This window comes from Numida meleagris, chromosome 1 (genome assembly GCF_002078875.1).
Source record: "Numida meleagris isolate 19003 breed g44 Domestic line chromosome 1, NumMel1.0, whole genome shotgun sequence".
Lineage (NCBI taxonomy): Eukaryota > Metazoa > Chordata > Aves > Galliformes > Numididae > Numida > Numida meleagris.
In genome coordinates, this window is record NC_034409.1 from 50,016,647 (window position 1) to 50,039,875 (window position 23,229).

At 45.0% G+C, this 23,229-nt stretch overlaps 1 protein-coding gene across 3 annotated transcripts in view; it reads left to right on the forward strand.

The window, feature by feature from the left end:
- Window positions 1–23,229, forward strand: part of TCF20 (transcription factor 20) — a 116,537-nt gene that overhangs the window by 47,040 nt on the left and 46,268 nt on the right. The window contains exon 1 of one of the 3 annotated variants that reach the window (XM_021381891.1): window positions 7,527–7,710. The exons of the other annotated variants lie outside the window; for them this stretch is intronic. The gene's annotated coding sequence lies outside the window, so the exon portion shown is untranslated. Of the gene's footprint in view, window positions 1–7,526; window positions 7,711–23,229 lie in introns of those variants that run through there. 3 annotated transcript variants of the gene reach the window in all.

Consider the following 23,229-nt stretch of genomic DNA (forward strand, 5'->3'; position numbering starts at 1 on the left):
AAAAAAAAAAAAAAAAGGAATTAAAAAAATAAAAAAGGGGGTGGAGGAAGGGGGGGGGCAGCTTGCCCCTCCCTTCTTCTTCAGCAATTTTTTTTTCCTGTGTCCAATTTACCGTTCATTTGAGATTTCGGACAAAGACAGGGGCAGTGGGTGGGCTGCTTTGAGTTCTGTGATATAATACGACTGGAGCGAGAGAGTAAAACGCAGACAATTAGGGATCGGTGCGAGGGCTTTGCTCATTCAGTCTGCCGAGGAAGCCGTCATTTTGTGTTAGCGCGTGTGTCTGGAGGAGGAAGGGGAGCCGAGAGTGACAGGGGAAGGATGCTTGGCACCGTGTTGCGTTTGTACTCGCTAAGTGCCCGCTCCAGGAAACGGGGGCTTCAAAAGAGAGGGATCAGGGAGCGGGGGTCCTTCTAAATTTGCTCCTGCAGTGAAGCCACTTCGGGCTGCTGCCAACGTGACGTGGGGCTGCATCCTGGAAAGGAAAAGGCCAGGGAACAGGCAGAGCACGCAGGTGTCAGCCCGGTGCCCCATCCCTGCCCCACACCTCACCCCAATGGCTGATGGCCGCCCCGCTCGGCCAGGCCCCACAATGCCCCATGGTCCAGCCACTGCCGCTCTGGGCTTCTCTGCCACTGGGTCGCCAGGGTCCCTCTGCCGCCGCACGGCCACCCCCGCGACCCACAGCGCGTCCCGCTTTTGTATTTATTTATTTCTCCCTGTCAACTGCTGGACCCTGGCTGTCCTCTGCCAGCACGTCTCAAGGCTGATGAATAGCACCCCCTGCAGTTACAGGGCTGAGCTTTTGTAGCGCAGATGTATAATTAATCGTGTGGCGCTTTTGCAGTCAGAGCAGGCCAGCGGGCGCAGGGAAGGCCCCATTTGCAGCTCGGCAGCCCTCTGGCCTCACCCTGCCCTGACACCCGCAAGGACCTCCTCAGGCAAAGAATCCAGGTCTTGGGTGGCAAAATATCCCAAGCCCAAAGCACTGCTGCCCGTCAGGACCTCTGCCCCAACCCACAAGGACTCGTGGGGTCGTCAGCATCTCAGCACCATCGTGATGGTGTTGTTTAAGGGATTTTTGGTCTCCTCCTTCTCAGAGGGGAAGTGAGTGCTCTCAGAGGGCAAGAGTGCCCCCATCACCCCTTGGGGTAAGCTGAAAGGCCTGCCATCCTCCTCAGGTCTCTGGGGGGCAGCTATACAGGCCTCCTGGTGGGACTGGCCACTGCAGAGACAACAAGAGGCACGGACCCTACAAAATGGAGGGCACGGGACATCCAGGGCACGATTTAGCTACGATTAGACACGGAAGAGATTTTAAGCCTCATCGTCTTGTCTGGGTACAGCGGGATTGTTCCCTGCAGGGTTCTCCTCAGCTCTTTATCTACACCTGCTTTTATATGACTCCTGAAAGAGCAAGAAAACAGTAGAGAAAACCCTTTGCTTTGAATTGTGTTCATCTGGGGACATCCGTCGCACAGGACTGTATCCAGAGGTGCTCAGGGAGAGGGAGCAGTACATGGCTCCAGCCCCATGCCAGGATGTGAAGGGATTAAATCTCTTTCCAAAGCAAAGTGAAAGGTCCCCAGGTGTCTTCTCTCAGGCTCAGAGATTGCAGTGGGAGAAGTGAGGCAGGATCCAGCTGGGTAAGAGACCTCATCAAGAGGATAAAAGCATTTAGGATAGAGGACAGTCTGTCTCCCTGAGTGGGGGGAAGCAATCAGTGTGGATGGGGCTCTCAGAAAGCCCTAGGCAGGAGATGCTTGTATCAGAGCAGCCTTTCCAGGCAGTGGTGAAGGGGTACAAGCTGAAAGCATTAATTGGTTCCCCCTTTCTGTTAAAATATTCCCTTTCTTGTAACCACCTTTTTTTTTTTTTTTTTTTTTTTTTTTGCTTTTTTCCAATTTCTGTTCAGTCTCAATGAAGGGAACTGCTAAGGAAACCCCCTTCTTACCACCTAAGGCTAGTTGCTGACTTACTGTTTCTGGAGATGAGATAGTGCTGGCTGATTACAAACAGGGTGACTGCCCTTTCTCATCAGTGCTAGGAGAAAGCCGGCACCTCAGTCTCCAGCCTGAGGGATGAGTCACGCTGCAGGAGTGGGAAGCACTGCTGGTTTCAGAGAAGTCATCCTGAGGCTCAACCTCCCCCCCAGCCTTGCCCACATAGCTGCGGTGGGGGGACTCCCGAGCCACAGGCTGCTTCCACGGGGAGGTGGAATTTCACCCCAGCCCAACACTTCCTCTCTGCCAGCTTAAACAGCGTCTCTCCATTAGACCTGGGTTCAGCCATGGTTACTGGCCCCTTCCTGTAGACTGCAGTCCCCCAGAGCACTTCTGCTTCTTGTGAAAGAGTTTGTGTTGGGATTTCCTTTATGTTATTTGTGGCTATGGACTATTTCTAAAATTAGCTAAAGACAGTGGAGGCTCATTGAGTTGATAGGTAGACATGTGTCTTGCTTGTTGAGTCTTTTCTTCTTGTGCTTGCTGGTGATGCTCTGAGAAGAGGAGCCTACCCACTTTTGGGAGCCCTGATGGAACTGGCAGCATGTTAAGTCAAGTCTAGTTACCCTGAGCACATTTACAGGAAATTTAAATAGGTGGCCTCCGTTCCTAGTCACCTCTCTAGGACAAACGTGAGTGCCAGTAAAGTTCCAAGCTGCAGGAAAGCATCTCATCAAGAAGAATGGTGACAGCCCCAGTACACAAGCAGAGGTTTTGCTACTGTAAACCTGAAGTCACTGGTGGTTGGCTGCTGGAAAGGTTCCATGGATTCTGCAATAGAAACTACATCAGGTTCTACTAGATGTTCCCACCGCTTGGACCTTCTAAAGGTCTGTACAGACTTTATTGGATTAACTGCTAATATTCTTAACCCAAGTTAGTTTCCTCTGTTACCTGATAGCACTGTCATTGCTTGGGGTATATGACTTGAGGGAGTACATGCCTCTTTACCCCACCCCTAAGTGCACAGGTAGTGCTCCTAAATACTGAAAATGCTGTGTTTAAAGCTGTAAGTTCTGTATGTTCTCATGTTCCCTACCCTGCCTTGGAGCTGAGCATGACTTTAAAGGAATACAGGGCACTAAAATAAGAAATTAATGTCTTCTGAAATTTAGAATTAGGGCTTTTGAGCATTGTATGTACTTTTATGAGTCTCAAGATACAAAGTAATTAAAGCGGTTGCGTTTGAAGTGTTTTTCCTCATGTTTTGTTAGCAATATGAGATATATAAGTAAACAGTGGTGAAACCTCTAAAATATTTTTAATAAACCAATGTCTCTGATGAATCAGGACCAGAAAGCGTCACTGCATGTGACAGAAAAAAATTAATTTGGTTTCTCTGCCAAGAAGTTAATGAGATTTAATGTAATGCATATATATCTTAAGTGGACCCTAAGACTACTGCTACACAAAATAAATACAGCCTTCTTAGCAGATAAGTGTAGAAGATCTCGCTTCTGGTCTAGTCTGATGCGCTCCGCTTTCTCCTCTTCCTGCTGCGAGCCGTGCTCAGGCGCTGGGCTGTGTGCCTGGCCCCTGTACGGTGGTAGCAGCAAGGTGGTGGGAGAGCCAATGCTGCTCCTTCAGGGACTTTTTTTTCCCCTGGTTGGAACAGCTGAGATTGAAAACAGCTCTTGTGTGCATCGGGGAGGAAACCAACGGGGAGTGAAGTAAGAATCAAAATCTTAGCTGCCTCTAAAATTTGGGACTGTATGTCACGGGGATTTAAGCTTGTCAAGCCTGGAAATTCCCACTTCCCTCTAGGCAGAAAGAAAACCAACAGATGAAACCTCTGTGAAAGGCCAGAAGAATTAAAAGGAAAAAAAAAATCCCACTCTGTAAAACATGTTCTGGCAAGGCAGAGTTGGTTTTATGTAAGGACATTTTTAAAGATGGGTTCTTCTAATATTTGGATTTCTCCTTTTATTTAGATATGTTTAGCAATTCAGATAATGAAGATTTATTGATGGCCTTTTCTGCCTTGTTGGAGACAGTCTTGCCAGAGAATCATATTTGTGTGGCTTTCTATTTTAATTTCCACCTTTATTGCTTTGGACATCTGCATGGAAATGTGATCCTTTTTTCCTCAAAAGTTCAGCTTCTGTTGTTCCCAGCCTTTTCACTGGACTCAGATCCCTTTGTCTGCAACACCACAATCATTTTCACAGCAACTAATTCCAATTCTGCCAGGAGCGGCTTTTTGGCAGGAGGTAAAAGGAAGAAGCAGAAGAAGCCGAGCAGGTCTTAAGGTACAAAGATCATATTTTCATGAATCAGCTCCTTGTAACGGGAGGATGAGAGGACAGAAGTGTTGCAGTATTAAAAGATAGAGCAGAATTGTCTCCTGTATAGGTGATTTATTTTTTTTCCTGCTATGATTCATGCTACCTGCCTTCAGCTGCTTTATCATTTTTCTTTCTTTGAGAAACTCCAAAGTCTTTCAATCCAGTTGGTGCTCTGTTGCAGGAATAGGGCTCTAGGACTTAACACTAAGGCTTACTAAGATGCTGCTTGTGTCGGGAGGAGATCCACTTCCAAGCGATGCAGCCAAGACATGGCAGTCAGTAGCTTATAATCCGTGCTCTTCCAAAACACTTTGCAGCAAGTGCAGAGATCCTGTGACTGTTTGAGGGGGAAGTTCAATATCGGTGAATTAATGAGAGGAGGGCCCTCCCTGTCTGTGCTGCAGTTCCTTGGGAGATGTCTGGTACTGCTGCTCCCTTGCACAGGGTCAGATGTTGCACTTCTTATCTGAAGTAAGCGTAAAAGAAATAGGAGGAAGGTATGGGAAATCCTGGGGCTAGATAGGAAGAGAGTTAGGAAATGTTAATGAATGCAGCCATGCTGATGTCTTTCTTGGAGGAAGAGAAACAGGCTCGCTGCCCTTGCTTTACTCTTGCTTAAAGATTTAGCTGTCCCACCGTGAACATCAGCTTCAGTCCCTGGTTGTGTGACCTGGAGGTGCCCGATCTCACTGTCATCTTTTGTATTATCTTCTTCAAGCTAGTCTCTAATGCCCGTTCCTGTAGCATCTAAGTGCCTCCAGATGAAAGCTGCAGAAGTGCAGTGGCGAGCCTGTGCATGGCACAAAATTGTGTAGTAGGGGGAAGGATTAGAATAAGGGTAATACTTCGAGGGGATGGTTGCTGTGCTTGTGAGAAATCAGTGTGCCTGGCTCTGTGGAGACCTCAGCCTCCTGGTGCTGCTAGTTCAATGCTTTTCATCAGCAATGAAGCCTTTTCTAAAGAAGAAATCTCTCAGAGGACCCCACCAGCTGCATGCAGGCATCGTCTTTCTGCTAACAAACAGTGGGGCACAGTGGAGTCTTTGCAGCATCTGTTATCGACAGACTCATTCTCAATCCCACAGGCTGCATTTCTTGCAGTCCTGCCGTATTCCTCCTCCCTTTTGGGCAGAGGGAGCTCAGAGGGATGTGGAGATGAGGGGTGGTGGAGGTCAGGAACTGTGCACTCCTTCCATTCCCCCCATGAGCTGCTAATGTATGCTCCTGGAAGCCACAGCGACTGAGTAATCACTGAATTACAGCTGGATCAGAAGTGGTGACCTCAGAGACACAAGGAGACTCTCCATCTCCATTTGTCAGTTCTCTCAGGGTCAGAGGGAGATTTTTCTCAGGCATCTGTGGGAGAGGGCAAAGGGATGTGCAAGGTAAGCCTTGTGTTGAGGCATAACAGGAAAAAATGTTGCTTTTTGCCACTGGCAGAGATCATCTCTGCTGAGAGTCAGCGCTGCTTGTGTAACGTGCGGTGGCAGCAGCACAGGTCGGAGCAGTGGCACTAACCAAGGGGCTATTCAGGGGGCTTAGTTTCACCCCAGACCTCCTGTCTGCCGCATGGGAGGGTTTCAGTCGGAAGGGTTTTGTTGAGGTGGTCCCAGAGTGGCTGCAGACAATTACAGCTGAGCTGACTTTCTTGCACGTAAGGCAGGAACTTAAATCTATCTCATGACTGTGGTGTAGTGCTTCTGCTCAATTTATGGCGCTCTCCAGTTACTGAGTGTATTGCTGAAAATTTACATGCAAACCCATTCAGTTTGTTACATTGATTTTAAATTGACACTTCACGGGTTTATTTTGGTAAGCGATTGTTTTTGGCTTTAAATCCCTATTCTCTTTTTTTCTCTCTTTTAAAAACTGTAGAGCGATCTGGTTAGAAGTCGCTCTGAGTATGTGTAGGTACTAGTGATGGCTTTACACTGAACCAGAACTGCTTATGTGGATGCTACATACCGACTCTGGTCATCTGTCAGCAGGATGAGGGCCTGACAGGGGCATAATGGGATTACTCTCTCTGTTACCACTAACAATTAATGTTTTATTGCTAACAATTTTTTGTATAACCGATCATCATTAAGTGGTTGTCATTGAGTGAACAAGTCAGAAACCTGAATTTCTTTCTTCTGGAAGGAAAACAAAGCGTTCGGTGGCCAAGAAAACACTGGTGATATGAGCAAGGTATACAAATGATGGTGTTTTTTCCTGTGGAGTCTGCAGACAGCCAAAAATTAGTTTCCGAGATAATTAAATTATCCGTTAAGCTCAGTGGGGCTGTATCTTAAGGCCTGATACGTTGATTCAGAAGCAGCGATGTAGATGGGATCTGTGCTCATGTGGGATTTAGTTTATATATTTGGGGTCCTTTGTTTTCATTCTGGACGTTAAGGGATCCTCTCCGTTACCAGTGACGCCTGCTGTAGTGTAACAGCTGACATTTGGCATTTGCCTGTATTTATAGCCTGCTGGGTTTTTTTGTTTTTTTTTTAAACTTCAGTTCATCCTTGTAAAATTAGCCATGCCGTTTTGAACTTCTAAACGTTTTAAGAAGAGCTTCCCCTTGTACGTCCCTTACAGCAGCTGTGGGCAGGCATTGGTGGGGCCGGGAGCGCTGCGGGCAGCACTGGGCATCCAGTACTCCGCTACGCAGACCCACTGCTCCTGTGCCTGTGAGAAATGTCTGCCTCATGGTCCTTATCTCGCTTATCGTTTGATAGCGCTTTCTATGAGCACGTTTCCGATTCACGCCACAACTTCATTTTCTCCGTGGCGTAAGAAATGCCTGGATATACCAAGCACAACGCTCTGTTCTCAGTTCAGGTATAACTCCCAAATTTAAGGTTTACACCAGACTCAGGAGGGCCCAGAGTGTTATTTTTTTTTCCAGTCACTTCACCGGCTGCATAGAGGAGGAGAGCTGACAAGGAGCCGTGCGCGGGCTGGGGCGCAGCCTCCATGCTGGGCCCCCGCAGCTCGGCCTCGGCCGTAGGGCCGCGGGCCCTTTAAGCGTGAGGCGGCTCCGCCGCGCGCCCCCCGCTCCCGCCCACCGCCGCGCGCGCACACGCGCACACAGACGCGAGCGCGCGCGCACGCGCCGCTCCCCCTCCCCTCCTCTCCCCTCCGCCCGGCCGGGACCCGCCGCCTCGCGCCGTTCCCGCTGGCGCGCGCTGCCTGCCCAGCGCCCGCCGCCATTGGCTGCCGGGGGTCAGCTGACCCCGTGTTATTTCCTGTGTGTGCGCCCCTTTCCGTGCGTGCGGGTGTGTGTCTGTGTGTGTGAGAGGGGAGAATGGAGCCCGACGGCCCCGAGCCGCCGCCGGGCCCCCCCCGGCCCTCAGCAGCCCCCCGAAGCTGAGCGCCCCCGCCCCGCGCTCGCCTCCCGCGGCGGCGGCGGGGTGGGGGGGGTGAGGGCCGCAGGTAAGGGGCAGCCCCGCTCGGCGGTCGGGGGGCAGGTGGCGAGGCCCGCCGGGGTGGGGGCGAGGGGGTGCGGGGCCTCCCTGAAGGCCGGAGAGCGGGCGTTGGGTGGAGGAGGGCTTGGAGGGGACTCTGGGGGAGTTCTCATGTGGCCCGTTTCACCCCCATCCTCTTTTGTTGTTGTTTAAAGACACAACGCGTGTTCTCGTGTCCAGAAGGCCGCCGTGCCCGTTGAGAGCTGCGCACCTGTTCCACTGTCGCGGGGATCAGCCTGTGGCAAGAGCAGGGCAGTCTGCGGGGCCCGGAGGTGCACGTGGGCAGAGGCTGCCCCACACACACGGGTCATGCGTGCCGGTGGCCGCTCTTGAGGCTCGTGGTGCTCCCCTCCGTTCAGCAGGGCAAACCTCGCACTGGTTGGCAGAGGTGCGCAGAGCACGGTGCATCTGGGCTGCTGTGAGGACCGCCTGTCTGGATATGGTGGGGAGGACCACTGCTGGCAGCTGTTTTCCTTGCCTCGAGGAAGGAACGGGAGAAAGTTATGTAACCAAGGTGTTACAGCCCCGTGTCAGAGCTGTCTGATGGTACCAGGACTCTGTTATTAAGTTGAAAATAGGACTGCAGTTGTGTATGAATCAACAAGCGTTTATTGCTGTGTGAATTCAGAGCCATCATCCTTTTCTTCGGGTCTTATCCATGTCATCATGCTTTCCATTAGAAGGGCAGGCATCTTGGTTAAAGATTGTTGATTGGCATTGTTCCCTGTACCATTCCAGTCCTTCTATCCTCTGAAAACAAGAGAAAAAAAATCAGAGATGCCAGTGAGGGAACTGAGGATCGGTTTCTGAGCTTGCTATGTTTAGGTTAGTATTTGAAAGCTATTCATGTCTGCAATAGCTGTTGCCATCTGTTGATTCCACGGGTAATTCTTAGGAGCGCTTGACGCGTCGCGTGCTTCCGATCAATAGCTGCGCATGTCGCAGTTGCTCACCTTCAGCTGTCTGTGCAGAACCTTTCCACTCTGCAGGAGGGGATGGATGATTGATGGCCACGCAGCAACCTTTGGGCTTCAGATACAGCGCGTTAGTTGAACTTGGTTCAGTAAGAAGTGTCCACTTGGTTAAGTGCATGTGTTACACGCAGCAGCGTTTGGAAGTATTTAAGTTTACATTTTAGCTGAAAGGCTTTTTCTTTAGTATGCCACCCTGCAAGACTGAGATTTGTTTCCTTTGAGTCATATGAAGCTCTGTTTCTTAATCTGTTCTCCCTGCGTTAGGTTCAGTTGGCATGTAAACAGGCAGCTGTGTGAAAGTGAAGCAGATAGAATAACTACTAAAAAGAATAAGAAGATACTTGTCAGTCATCTGTCTCTTTAAAAACTTTGCTAATAGTTTTTGTCAATTTCTTTAAGCCGTTGGCACGTGCAATGCATGCTTTTTTTTCCTTTTTATTTTCTAGTTAGCAAGTAAACTGTTACACTTCCTAAGCGGGAGTATGAGCACCTTTTACATCAAAAATATGCTGTCCATTCTTAACTGGTTATAGTTTCAGGAATAACCTCAGACAAACAGGCAGCTCTGGGGCTTCCTATTAACAGGCTTAAATGTCTGGGGGAGGTTTTTGGACCTTCCTGCAAGCTTGGCGTTCTCTAGACTACTTAGCCTTAAATCTGCTAGCATCCTTTTGAGTAGAATATTATGTGTTTTGACACCATTTGGGCTTTGATCTCTAAATCAGATTTCAGAGGCTTTGGGAATTATGAAACTTGCATTTTTTTGCTGAAATGCATACTTTAATGTACCTTTGCAGCCTGGGGCAGGTTAAGGATGTTTCCCAGTATGAAAGCGCTGGGAGCAGTTTGGCTGTGTCTTTAATGGGAGGTCAGAAATTTATTTTGTTCTTTTCTCAGTTATTAATGCTTCGTAAAGAGGGCCAGAGGTGAATTTTTGTGAAAGGAGTAAATCTGTTCCTGTAATGCTTAAATAAGATCTGTAGGTTATTCAAATTAAACAGAAAATCTGTTTGTGCATTACTTGGAGAGGGGAACTCTTTGTTGTCAGAAGAAACTTCTTTAACCTTTGGCTGAAGAACTGGAGAGATGTGAACCTTTCTTAAATTTTAAAGGGTACTAAGGTTAAATTTAAAAGCATAGGACAGTGCAAGTGCAAACCTTCATAATAAGGGTTTATGTATGATTGCTATAGGCATCAAGTCTGTAGGAAAAAGAGTGAAACGTGCAGGTTTTGGGGTCTCCCACTTCTTACTGTAGGAATGTGTACAAAGAAGCCCATTTGGGCTCTTAGTACTATATTAAAAAGCAAATCAGTGCGTGCCCGTCTTCTCCCTTCCTTTTTAGGTCATGTTTAACTAAACCACCCATGAAGCACAGCCAAATGACAGGAGGACCCTTCTTGAAAGGGTCCCTGGGTGGGAATTGTACCGAGCAATTCCTGTTGCGACTCTACCAGCTTGGCAGGTTGCTGTGTGGAATGAGGGCATCATATGTAATAAACGTGAATAATTTTCATGCTGTTCTGCTTCCCTATAATTTGAGATAAGGGTATATTTAGGAGTTTACAGCTGGCTTGTGCATATCTTACCTTTTGGCACAGGGTATGCCAGATCCCCATTTGGGTCGGGTAACTTCTTAATTAAAACATTTATTTTTTTCATAACCTGCTGGATTATATTTTATACTTACAGAGGGTATTAGACTATTGGTTTTGGAACCTGAGTTCTTATAACTTCCAAAGATTCGGGAATGTTTTTGGCAGTGCTAACTCCTCAGGCTTCAGCATGAACCGTAACTGGATGTGTGAGAATTTGTTACTTAATTGTGCAGTTGGCCTCCGAGACAGGAAGGATTACCTACAGCAACGTAAGTCTGCGAAGAGCCAGCTAACATCAGTCAGTGGAGTCTTGTGACTGCCATGCTGATTTATTTGCTGGTGGAGGCTGGACTGAGACCAACTGACTCTTCTCATTCAAGTAACTAAAATCAGGGAGCGTAAAGTGGTTTTTCGTGACTCTCTTTAGTGAGATCTCTATCTCAAAAATAAATAAACGAATTGCTTGTTTAGCTTTTGGACTTACAAGACATAAACTGAAGATAGTCTCAAGTATTTTTAATCGCTTCTGATAATGTTGATGCGCCATGTAGAAAAAATTTAATATGGAAATTTCACACTAGTGATAGAGGACACAAATACAGCATAAGTGGAGTTGTAAGTTCTCAAATCTTGTAGGAGAGACCGTTGTATTTCAGTTGTGGTGATGGAATACTAATGTCTGGTTCTGTTTAGATACATCTGTATCGATAGATATTTTTTCAGTTTGGTACCGTTATCTTGACCTGGCTCCCCTCCTTTACAGCTCTTGCCTAGACTTCATTCTTGACTGACTGGCAAAGTAGAAGATTCTGTTCTGCAGTTGAACGCAGTACTGCTCATGCATCTGTGTAACATCACAGAGTCTAGCTGTGGCATTCCTTGATTTCTTCAGCTGAGCCTTTCTGCTATCGCTTACCACTGAGTTATGTGCTGTTTTGTTTGGGGATATTTGGAAATGCATGTGATTTTCTTCTCCGTGCCTTTACATGTGTTTCCTTTCAGTTTAAAAAATAAACAAAAAATCAACCAGAAGCCAAAACCAAAGACTCAAAATGTGAAGCTGACCTGCAATCATAAGCCGATTCTGCTTAGCCCTCTGTTTAGTCAGACTTCGAATTTTGAGCTGGATACAGCAGAGCACTAATGAATAAAATTCCTGTTTTTTTTTTTTTTCCCATCCATTATCTGTTGATTCCTTAAGATGAAAGATGAAAAGCAATAGAAGAAAGCACAAATGTCCTCGTGCTGGATTCACTGACAGATGATGGTTATGCATGTGCTTTGCCCAGTGCTCTTTGTGTTTCTCCTACCGCAGTGTTTATAAGTGATGTCAGTATTGGAAGACTGGAAAAAGCGTTATGGGGTTTCTCTCTGAAAGCCCCAAAGTCCCTTTGGGATGTTGATGTGGTCTCCAATTGAGAAGTCCAGTATTCCTTGTCTGTGTTGTGATGCAACAAGTCCAAAAAGAAAAAAAAAAGGCAAGGAAAAGGATTTTTCCCTTTTCTTTATAAGCGCACAGCACGTGTTTGTTCATACTAATAACTGCATATAGAATAACTGTATTCCATGCTGGAATATGGTGATTTATTTCGGAGGGTTTTCACTGGTCTGTCTGAACTCAGTCATCTAATTGCTAGTAAATTTGGAGTTGTAAACACCCTCAGATGAGTTCTGATAAGAGCTCTGTGCTTGGCTGGAAATTGCACGGGGAACTGTTTTGTTAGAAGCTTTCGTGCAGTTTATTGGGAGTATTGTTCGTATCACTTCTCCTGTAAAAGATATGTGCTGTAAACTCTGCCTTGGTAATAGCTTTTAACCCAACTAAATACGAGTTAGTAGTCCCTGCTAGGCACCAGCAAAGCTGGCTATATGGATGGCTTTTGGCCATATATAACATTGCAAATGACCCTGGAAAACATACCTAAAACTTGCAGGCTGACAGAAAAATAGGTGCCACCACACCTTCCAGATCTTAAAGGAATAAACCATTGCAAACTGCAGCAAAATACTGTTAATCAGCTTTCAGTTCAGTGTCTGCAGTTTGTTAATTCCTTTGGTCAGGTGACTGGATACGCTTGAATTGCTGTGAGATTTGTCCAACTTATTTCTTGTGGACAATAGTTCTGGGGTAACGGGAAGAGCCTGTGTGATTTTGATCAACACAAATGGTTCCTGACTCACTACTTGGGAAACGTAGTGAACGCTGTGTGGTCAGCATTGTGTTAACACGTTTTTTGGCTTTGTTTCTCCCTTTGACTGTGGTTTTTTTTCCTTTGAATGAAACTTCTGTCCTGTGGTGCGCACTTTGGCATGTCACTGCTTTCTTTCTCTTTCTCTTCACGTGTGTGGAAGAGGGGAGGTTTCCCTTCTCCGCGTTCTCCACCATGCTTGCACAAAATGTTACCAGCCTTTCTGATGTTCTTCATAATGCCCGTGTGTTGCGCATACTGACGGATAAAAATGATCTCCTAGATAGATCTTGAGAAGTTTGATAGACACTCAGCAGACAGCAGGGTAAGTGAGCTGGGCAGAGCGGTACAGACGGTGGGAGCAGATTGCCTTTGTATGGCAGGGTGACAGCGAGCAAGTGGCAGCTTTTCTTCATACCGCTGAAGAACGTGGGCTCTGGGAGTGTCACTGAGACTTGCTCTGAAGTGACACTGCTGTTCCGTGTGGAAAAATGAGCTTTGCCATCCTTACCCCTACCCTCAAAATCGTTGAATTTTAACGGAGGAAAATTCTTTGCTTTTCTCCGTCTCGTTTACTGTGGAAGTGCATAAAGAGAACTTGACTGATGCAGAGTTACAGGTTGATGTGGCGCAGGGAATTGGCTTTGGGGATGACCTGGGGAGATCCACCACAGTGCAGCTTTCAGCATCTGCCATTTTGATTTGAGTCAGCATCATGTTTGCTGCAGTGTAGGGAGCAGGGTGATGAGTCTTACCTCCTGGTCTTTTCCCTGTGGCTTCCATGCTCAGCGTCTGTAGGTTGGCTCTGCTTCCTGCATTCCGGTCATCAGGGACAAAACTTGTTTCATTCTTGAGAACTGCTCATTTGAATACAGTATTTTTTTTTTGAATGGTGCTAGTACCATGCCATTAAGATAAACAAATTTGACTTGTCATGAATTTTTGCCTTGCAAAAATAAAATTTGCTGTATGATTGGATGGTGGAATCTGTGGAAAACCAACGTCGTGGGTATACATAATGGAGTTTTTGAAGGGTTGGTTGCTTGTACCCACTGTTGAAAGAGGTAAGGGGAAGGAAGTTAAGAGGGTTAACTATAACCATATCCTACAAGCTAATCAAAACCTGCTGGAGTTAATAGAAAAAGAGGCACTGACTTCAGTGAATCTGCATCAAGCTCACAGCAAAAGCACATCTCTTAGCTCAGTGAGAAGTGGGGTCAGGAAGTTCCTAAAGGCAGACAGGAGGAGGAATTAAAAGAACAAACTTCCTTGCTTGTAAATGCTACAGTTCCGTGGATAAAGACTTTGTTAGGCTGTGTTACTCTTGCAACTTTTTCTGACCAGATCCTTGTGTACACTGCCCTTCTGAAAGAAGCTAAGGAGTAAGATCCCTTTGTTAATTAACAAGACATAAAGAATTACATCAGGAGCAACTCTGAAGGTAAAAGGTAATGAGTACCTTTTGTTGTCATCTTTCTAGCTTAAACAAGGTAGCAGACTTCTCATTTTTTCAATGAATGCCTGGATGTTTCAGAGCAAGGGAGGAAACATCTTAAAGTTCTTTTAAGAGACTTCTACAAATGCATGAATGTTCCGGAGTGATTATATGTAATCCATCGTGTATGATTTGTTAATTGTCCTTCTATATTTAGCCTCCTCTTGAGAGGAGGTAGGATGGAGAAAGAACAGAGTTTTCTGTGGGTTTTGTTGTTGTTCAGGTGTTTTCCCCATTGTTCTTCCTGACGTACACGATGACTGACTGCGGGAACTCAAGTTTCACAGAGCGATGGGGCTGATTCTCAGAGTGGTGAGCCATCTACAGCTCCCTCTCTTACTTCGAAATCTTAATTTAGCATTTACAAAAAAAATATGCTCAGAGTGCACCATCTTTGTTATCTTCCACTTACCGTACTTATAAGTGTTCATACTTCTCCAGTGCTGAATTCATCTCACTTCTTCACTTTCAACTGCTGACTTCTTTGTAGTTAATTCATTTTCTTCAGGATATGTGCTATAGGGTGTAAGACGGAATGGTTGCAGTGGAAGCTTTCTCCATTGGCTTTTCAACATTGTGTTTCCATCAACAGTTTGAGAAGCTGCCCCACGCTTCCACTGGTGATACTGAATTCTGCTGGGGGAGGAGAAAGCTTTTGACCCAAGTTGTGGGATGATCTGCATTTGTAGCTTATTTGCTTCTGTGAACTACTTACACTCATTAGAATTAATGTTCTGCACGGAGTTGTCTGACTGCAGTTGTCATTCACTGTGCCTTTGGCTAGGGCAGCAGAGCTTAGAAATGTGGGGTTAATCGTCTGCAATTTGAAGTAGCGGGACGCACTATCTTGTTGATTACTATGGCCTCAGTTCATACCATATAATTTCAGACATTTGACTGAAGGGTATTAGTTGTTTAATCACCTTATACTTGTAAAATAGACATGGAAAGAAGCCTTCTGGAAGACTTTTGTTGACTCTGTGGGGAAGCTGGTGAGAGCAAACCAAGTGAAGTGCTTTAGGCTAAGGATTAGTGATAAAGAAAATCCGAACCTAAGGAATTTTCCTAATTCCTGTTTTCCTCCAACACACTAGGGTGTTCTGCCTCTTCTTGGTCATCTGCCTGGTGGGTATGCCAGCAGAACTGCAGTGAGGGTGCATGGTGAAGTGATCCATGAAACTGGTCCCGTTTGTAAAGAAAACCTTCAGTGAAGGGGTGGGAGTGAGAGTTATGAGGATGGAAAGGCAGGAGGTGGGTGGAACTCCTCAGAGTAGTGCGGACACTCAAGTCGTCTTTTTGTTGAATCATGTAAATGTGTGAAGTTATTCTGTACCAGTATCAAGTATTTCACCTGTCTCCCTGTAACAGGGGGCCCAGTCTTAATTTCTGTCTGTTAGTTGCTTTTTAGGAGATAACTTACATTGTACTAATGGATTTGCTCCAGCGGGTCTGCTTCAACTTTTGGCTTCAGCATGAGGGAGATAATGGGGAACCCAAGGGGTTTGAGGAATGAGCCAAGTGCTGTTTAAAGGATATAGGTTGAAAGAGACAGGGAAAGACAAGTTGGTTGTTTTTCAGTGTGAACGTCTTAAAAATGCTTGATTTTTCTGAGGGAACTTCTGTCACTTCTTTATTATGTTGGATGAAAAGCCTTATTTTTCCCCTAATGTTCTGTCAGGAAGAATCACATGAATTTGCCTGTGTATTTGTCTCAGGCATTCCACAGCATGAGTATTTGCAAACCTTGCCCAGCCAAATTACTCCTAAATCTTTGTTGTTTCAGAGGAAGGATAAAGTACCAATTTGGGAGGAAGATAATAGGCTAGTGAAACTTGAAAGTTTCAGTGCATAGCTAAATTTCTTGTATTATCTTAAAGGAGTAAAGATTATTGATAAAAAGCATGGAATAATTTGAGTACAGCCTTAGTGCAGTTGGATGGTGACTGATTTAAGTAGTCTGAGGCTATCTCTACCAGATTTTGATGTTTTTGCATGTAATGTAACTAGATTGTGTGATCCCCAACAATGGATTTATCCTCATTTGTGGATTTAATTATTGTATACTGTGCGTAACCTGTATTGTGATAAACCTGCACATAACTGATAGAGATTTTGTGTTAATTTACTTCATTTGCCTTGGAGTTCCCAGGAGTCTTAGTTACAGGCTCATTACAGCAGGCATTGTAAATCAGAATAAAAAGGTTTGATTGTGTGGACTGCTTTGAATAGGAAAAAAACCATGTCTTGCTGTGTTAATATTTAATGTATGACCTAAGCATCCATCTTAGCGACTTGCCATAATTTGAAGAGATAATGCATTTAAGACCTTAAAGGCAGAGGCTACTATTTGGTACGAACAATTTACAGAAGTTAATGTGCTAGTGTTTTTTTGCTTGTTTGTTTGTTTTTAATTTTACTTTTTAACCTGCTGTATTGTTTTGAGTATTTGCGATACTGGTTTCACTTCTGCAGTGAAAACAGGAGCTTGGACGGATGAAGGTTCTGTCAGGCAGCCCTGCTCAGTCTTTCCTCTTCCCTCTTGCAATTCATAATTGACTTCTCTTTTTCTCTGTCTTAGCATTTTTAACTGCAAGGTGGAGGTGAGGTGGGAGTTGTCATGCCTTTACTGAATGTCCTCTCTCTCATGTCTGAGGGGGTGAGGAGCAAATCGAGAGCTGTCCTTGAAATGGTTGCTCTGATTTTGCTGTGTTGCGGAAGCTGGTGTGGTGCTTGACTGTGGAGACACTGGAGACATGGATGGAGGTGAATTTTCAATATGAGGAAATAATGAGTTGCCCAAGCGTTTGGGAGAACTAGTGCTTTGGGTTAGGATTGTGTGATCAGCTGATACAAGGGTCGACGAAAAGAAGTGAGCCGAGTCTTCGGTATTCTTTTCATTTTGAGGTTGTTTGACTGTTGTGTAAAAATGAAGAGCCTTTTAAATATGAACTTCTGATTTCAAGTGCACTTCAGTAGCCGTGGCACTTAAGCAGTTCCTGCTGTGTCCGTTTTGCTGGTACAGATGTTTGTGTGACGATACAGTGAATGGATCTGTTAGTTCAGAAAGGGCTTTTTCCCCTTGCAGAAATGTTTCTTGCCCATAACAGTTCTGTGGTGTGGCCTGTGGCCTGATTGACAACCAAGTAGGAGGCTGGGCCTCCTCATCAGGGACAGAGTGGGCTGACCCTACATGACAAACTAAAGTTGCTGTAATGTTTGATGTAAAATACAACCGGTCTTGAATAGGTTCTTATTATTACTGGTGGCTGTTAAAAGTTGAGCTGGATAACTTTCTGCAATCGCTTGGTGGACTTTTAGAAGTTATTTACGTGCATCTATACTGTCAATTGAGACAGAAAACCAATAATCATAGAATATCCTGAGTTGGATAAGGACCATTGAGTCCAACTCCTGACTTCACACAGCACCACCTGAAAATCAAACCCTGTGTCTGAAAGCATTGTCCAGATGCTCCTTGAACTCCAACAGCTTGGGGCCGTGACAGCTGCCCTGGGGAACCTGTTCTGTGCCCACCGCCCTCTGGTGCAGAACCTGTCCCTAACCCCCAGCTGCCCCTCCCCTGACACAGCTCAATGCCATTCCCTCGGGCACTGTCGCTGTCACAGAGAGCAGAGCTCAGCGCTGCCCCTCCACTCCCTGTGAGGAGCTGCAGCCGCCATGAGGCCTCCCCTCAGCTCCTCTGCTCTGGGCTGAGCAAACCACAGGCCCTCAACCGCTCCTCTTGCCCTCCAGATCCTTATCCATCTTTGTAGTCCTCCTTTGGGCACTCCCTGACAGTTTTATGCCTTTTTTTTTTTTTTGCACTGTGGCGTCCAAAACTTCGCACAGTACTTGAGGCGAAGGTGCTCCAGGACGGTGTAGAGTGGGACAGTCCGTTCCCTCACCTGACCAGCAGTGCTGTGCCTGTTGCGCACCAGGGTACAGTTGGCCTTCCTGGCTGCCTGAGCTCACTGCTGTCACCAGTTCAACTTGCTCTTGACCAAGACCCCCAGATCCCTTTCAGTGGGGCTGTTCTCCAGCCTCTCATCCCCCAGTCTGTATGTACAACCAGGTGCAGAATCTGGCACTTGGCTCTTGTTAAAGTTCTTCTGCTTGGTGATTGCTCAGCGCTCTGATTCGTCAAGATCTCACTGCAAGGCCCCTCCACCCTCAGTGGAGTCAGCAGCTCCTCCCAGTTCAGTATCGTCAGCAAACCTGCTCAGAACACCATCTAGTCTTACAGTAACGTAATAGCAAATTCAGATATCTAAAACCAGATGAAATCCTGTTAAACCTTGATCATTAGTTACGTTCCTCAAGATACGTGTTTTCACAGCACAACAACTTAACTACCATCCTACGACAAAGTTTTGTTCTTGTCAAGCTGCTGCTTTCATCTTGTTCAGGAATGTAAATGTAACAGTTTGCTTCCATCAAAGTGCAGAGCTAAACTGGAGATGGCATTTTACTTCTGGTCACATAATGAGGGAGTAAGGAAAACTTACAGATGCGAAAAATCTGTTCAGATGTTTTAACTTGATGCTACCAAAATAAAAATTAATAATATGGGAAAAAAAATCCACAGTCAAATAATAGCCACATGCAAAAATCTAATTTACTTTGTTTATATGGTGTCTTTTATAACAGCAGTTGAATACTCCAGGTTCTCATGTGTCTATTCTTCCCTATGGGATTGGAAGATGCGGTGACTCAGACTTAGCACATTTTTATTGTGTGGCCACATGGGAAAAATATGAAATAAGAAGTGAATCTAGAGCTTATCTAGCACAATAATCCCCAGAGCATTCCCCTGTCAAGACTGACAGAGCTCACTGTGTTCCTTCTGCCATGCTCAGCTGTTCTTCACTCATCCTGTGAGAAACATTTGCTAAGTTGTTTGGATTTAATGTGTATCTACTGACTTTCTGTTTAAAAAGAAAAAAAAGTGTACAGACATTTTTGTAAAGAAAGCATAGTGTCTCTGAGCTGATGGAGATGAGTTTGAATCAATTTGTCCAAATCTTACCTCGGTTGAGGAACCTTTTGAGGTTTTACTTGGGCAGGAAGGACAAAATTCATTTCTTAGGTCTGTGCCAGTATTAGCACTGTTTTGCAAGAAGTTATTAATATATGTATAAGTAGTAGGAACTTAAGTATATACAATAATTACATACATGTGTATTTAAGATATGTAAAACTGTTTTCATTAGTCAAATGTTCTGGTTTAAACTTCCATTTTTTACGGACTTGCTGAGATGACTTAGAGCAGGTGAAGTATTTGCTTCACTGTGTTGTGGCACTCGATGAAAACTGTGTATTGTTTAAACTTTGAGTGGCATGATGAAGTTTATTTGATAGAATAAATTATGTCTTGGTGAGAACCAGGTGTGACTGCTGCTTTCTCTGGAAGAATGGAGTTGAATGAGACAATATATGAATTTCTTGTGTCTTAGATCATTCAGGTATTTCTAGTACACGGAAGTAACTTTTAGCTGGAACAGGATCTGAAACAGCTTTACAGAAAGGTACAAAGGAAGTCTGCCTTGTATTTCAGGCTGACCAGAACTCATGAGCTGTGGGTATTACTGCTTGGACAAGCTGGTAACCTCTTGCAGTGCTGGCTGGCTGGTTTACTTGCATATTACACCTAAGGCAAAAAACTAAAACTGCTTTTTCTTCTTAAAAGCAGCACATGAGGTCATATTCTCCTCCAAACTAGAACAGGATCAATTTATTCTCTGCCATTGCTCAGGTGAGCAAGTTGCAGCTGACCACCTGCAGAAGTGAGGCTTGGTAGTTTTGCCTTGTGTGTGGAAGTGATACTTGGTATATGGAAATCTTTTTTTACTTTATTTTAGACTTAATTCTGATCTTAAGGATTTTTTAGTTACAAGTCATGCAATGGAGTTACTCACGCTGAAGTTCTGGAACGATGGAGATTTGGAGTTGTGTGCTCTGCAACTTTGCGATGGAGAGAGGAAGGAGAAAAATGTTGGCTTTTGTTTTGTGCAGGGAGGGACTAGAAATGCTTATGAAGATGTATATGTGTCTTTCTTGCACAGCATTTAGTAAATAAGTCTGTTTCAATCAGAATGGCCGATTAAAAAAATAATTAAAAAACCAACAGTTGTTTGTGTACGTATTTGGACAGTGGAATTTGCTGTCTTAATGTTTGTCACCTGTCTGTGATGATGCTTTCTTTGCTGATCAATGTGCTCGGAAGTGGGAGGTCTTGGACAGATGAACAAAAATGCATTGCATTTGACTGCTGCCTTGAGACTTCTCTGCACAGATGGGTCGCAGTAGTCAACTCAAATCTGAAGAAAATTATACAGAGCAGGAAGATTTCTATAGAATGAAGCGCTGCTGATTTGGTTTGCTCTTTCAGTGGCTTATTGTTAAGAATTAAGCATATCCCCACAGTATTTTGCCATTCAACTCACTTGTGTTGAGCTGGGTGGCTGTAGTGCTGTACGACTACACTGGCATTGGCACTACTTGAGAAAATTTATATTTGTCTTTGATAATTGGGACAAAAAAGTTTGGAGATTTAAATGGATTTAAAAAACCTAGCACAGTATGTTGCAGAAAATCATTTCACACAGTAATCTTTGTGTGGGAGGACTGATGAACCCTGTTAATCAGTGGTGGTTGGGCAGCTGCATTTACATGCAGGAACCGTTGAAAGAGATTTACGTGTTGCTGGCTACCATTTGGTAATTCTGCTGATAGCAGGATCAGAATACAGTAGCTCCCTATTTTGGGGAACTCCCACGTTAACAAAGTTGTTCTACAGAGGTGTTTCAGATAATTAAACAGGAAACAAAGTCGGCACTGTAGATGTACTTAAGGTGTACTTAGAAATAATTTCACGTGGAGAAGGAAGGTTGAAGAACTGCCTGATAATTTCATCTCACAAATAATCGTGAGATGGATAGGAAGACCTCCTGCTTCTCTCTGAGTTACGGGCAGTGATTTCAAAACTGAGGCTGTTTCTTTGTCACCTGTGAGAGCTTTAGTACGCTTCCTTTTTCCTACCCAGGTTGAAGACAGATGTTGGTTACTGGGGCTTTTGGGAAGGAAGAAAAGCATTGGAGCAGAGTGAAACAGTTTAGTCTAGTGAACGTAGTCTGCAGTCTCTACATGGATATGCTCAGATGGATGTAAGGCCATGAATGCTGGAGAGGAATTGCAAAGCTGCAATGACAGAGCTGGGTGCCCTTTCAGTGACCGTAGATGAGGCACTGGTGTAGTGAGAGCTGGGCCAGGACCTTCCCTTCCCTGTGAATGACGAGGTGGCCTTGGATGTTTTTGTTCTGTGTTGGTGAATGCTGGAAAGGTATGTAATTTGTGGCTGTCAGTGGAGAACTTTTTTGTAGCTGAGGCTTTCCCCCTTGTGCTGAGAACTACAGCAGTTTCCCACCATTCAGGACCTCTTCATGACTCTTGTAGTCTCTGTTCAGCAGCTGGTGTGCGACTCTTTTGAGTTCCTGCGTGTCAGAGATAACGGACTGGTGGAGGCCACACCTCGAGCACTGCCTTCAGTTTTGGTTGTCTCATGAAGGAAGGACATGGAGGCCGTGGAGCGTGTCCAGAGAAGGGCAGCGGAGCTGTGAGGTCTGGAGCACAAGTCTGATGGGGAGCGGCTGAGGGAGCTGGGGTTGTGCAGTCTGGAGGAATGTCAGGGGAGACCTTACTGCTCTCAACAACAATCTGAAAGGAGGTTGTAGCGAGGTGGGGGGTTGCCCACTGCTCTCAGGTAACAGCGGTAGGATGAGAGATGATGGCCTTAAGTTATGCCAGGGAAGGTTCAGGTTGGATATTAGGAAGAACTTAGCAGGAGCGGTGCTGCACTGGCACAGGCTGCCCAGGGAGATGATGCAGTCACCATCCCTGTAGGTGCTCAAGAACCGTGTGGATGTGGCACTGAGGACGTGGTCAGTGGCCATGGGGGGGGTGGGTTGATGGTTGGACTTGATGATCGTAGTGGTCTTTTCCAACCTTAATGATTCTGTGATTCTAAAATGTTTGCTTCAAGTGCTTCTGGTAAATTTTTAATCAAATATCTTTTCTTTTTTCTTTTCGTATGGATCCACGTGGGCTTTGAAGGCTTCCTCATCTGTCTGAATGTGTTCTGTTAACAGGGCTTGCCTGTGGAATTCTCCTTGATGGTTTTGCTGAGGACGCGGCTCTTAGATCTGTGCACTTAATAGTGCTGTTACCTTAAAGAAACATTATTACAATAGTAATTGTAACAGTCCTGTATTTATAGTAAATTAATGGCAGGAGGTGTGCTATAGGTATTAACTTATCAATGATGTAATGGAGTGAGGCACTGCCTTTTTTTTATTCCTATTATTAATTAAATGCCTTTTTTTTTCTTGGCTGCTATTCTGCTGGATGTGTTACTCAAGCTGCTTGTGAGATATCCAAAAGATGTGTCGTGCTGAAGGAGAACTGAGAACAGAGCATTTACGTAGGGCACAGGCTAAGTTAATCTGGCCGAAACATTTTATTTGTCAAGATAAACTGCAAGATCAAAACAAAAAAGAACTAAGCAAAAAAAACCATTCTTACTGTTTTGAGTTAGCAGGTCTTGTGCCTTCCTGAGTTAGTGGAAAGGAATTGCAGAGAATAGCAGAAACCCAAATATAACCAGGCTGTCTTTCTGAAAGACCCAGAAGGTGGTGAGGCAGGTGCGAAAAGAGTGTGATGTCCCACACGGCCTACATCTTCTTGTTCGTATGTCTCTTTCCTTGGGACTCTGGTGATCTTGTGCTTGACTTACAGGCTTGAATTCTGAGTGGGTTCAATTGAATGTGACAAGAACATAACATGACTATATGAGAAGACATAATGAAGGCAAATATTCCAGGAAGTCTCACATCTGAGGAGTTAAGAGTTCTGTTTCTTGGAAAAGTGTCAACCTTGTCTTAACGTTTGAAGAAAGCAGTCTCTCCATGTTGTTTTAACCAGTTTGTTTGCTGGAAGAGAAAGCTGTAAGGTCTTCCAGAAACAATGTGCTTTTTTCATCCTTCTGTGGTCTTTAATTGTACTTTTTTCTTAGTAAATTAAAAAAAAAAAAACACAACATCCAACGAACACTGTATATACATGGAGTTATTTATTTACTTTCTTAATGAGTGTAGTGGTGCCTCAAGCTGTAGAGGGCCTGCCCAGAGTCTCTGTACAATATTGCAGCTGTGGTCCAGTCCTTGAGGATGAATCATGA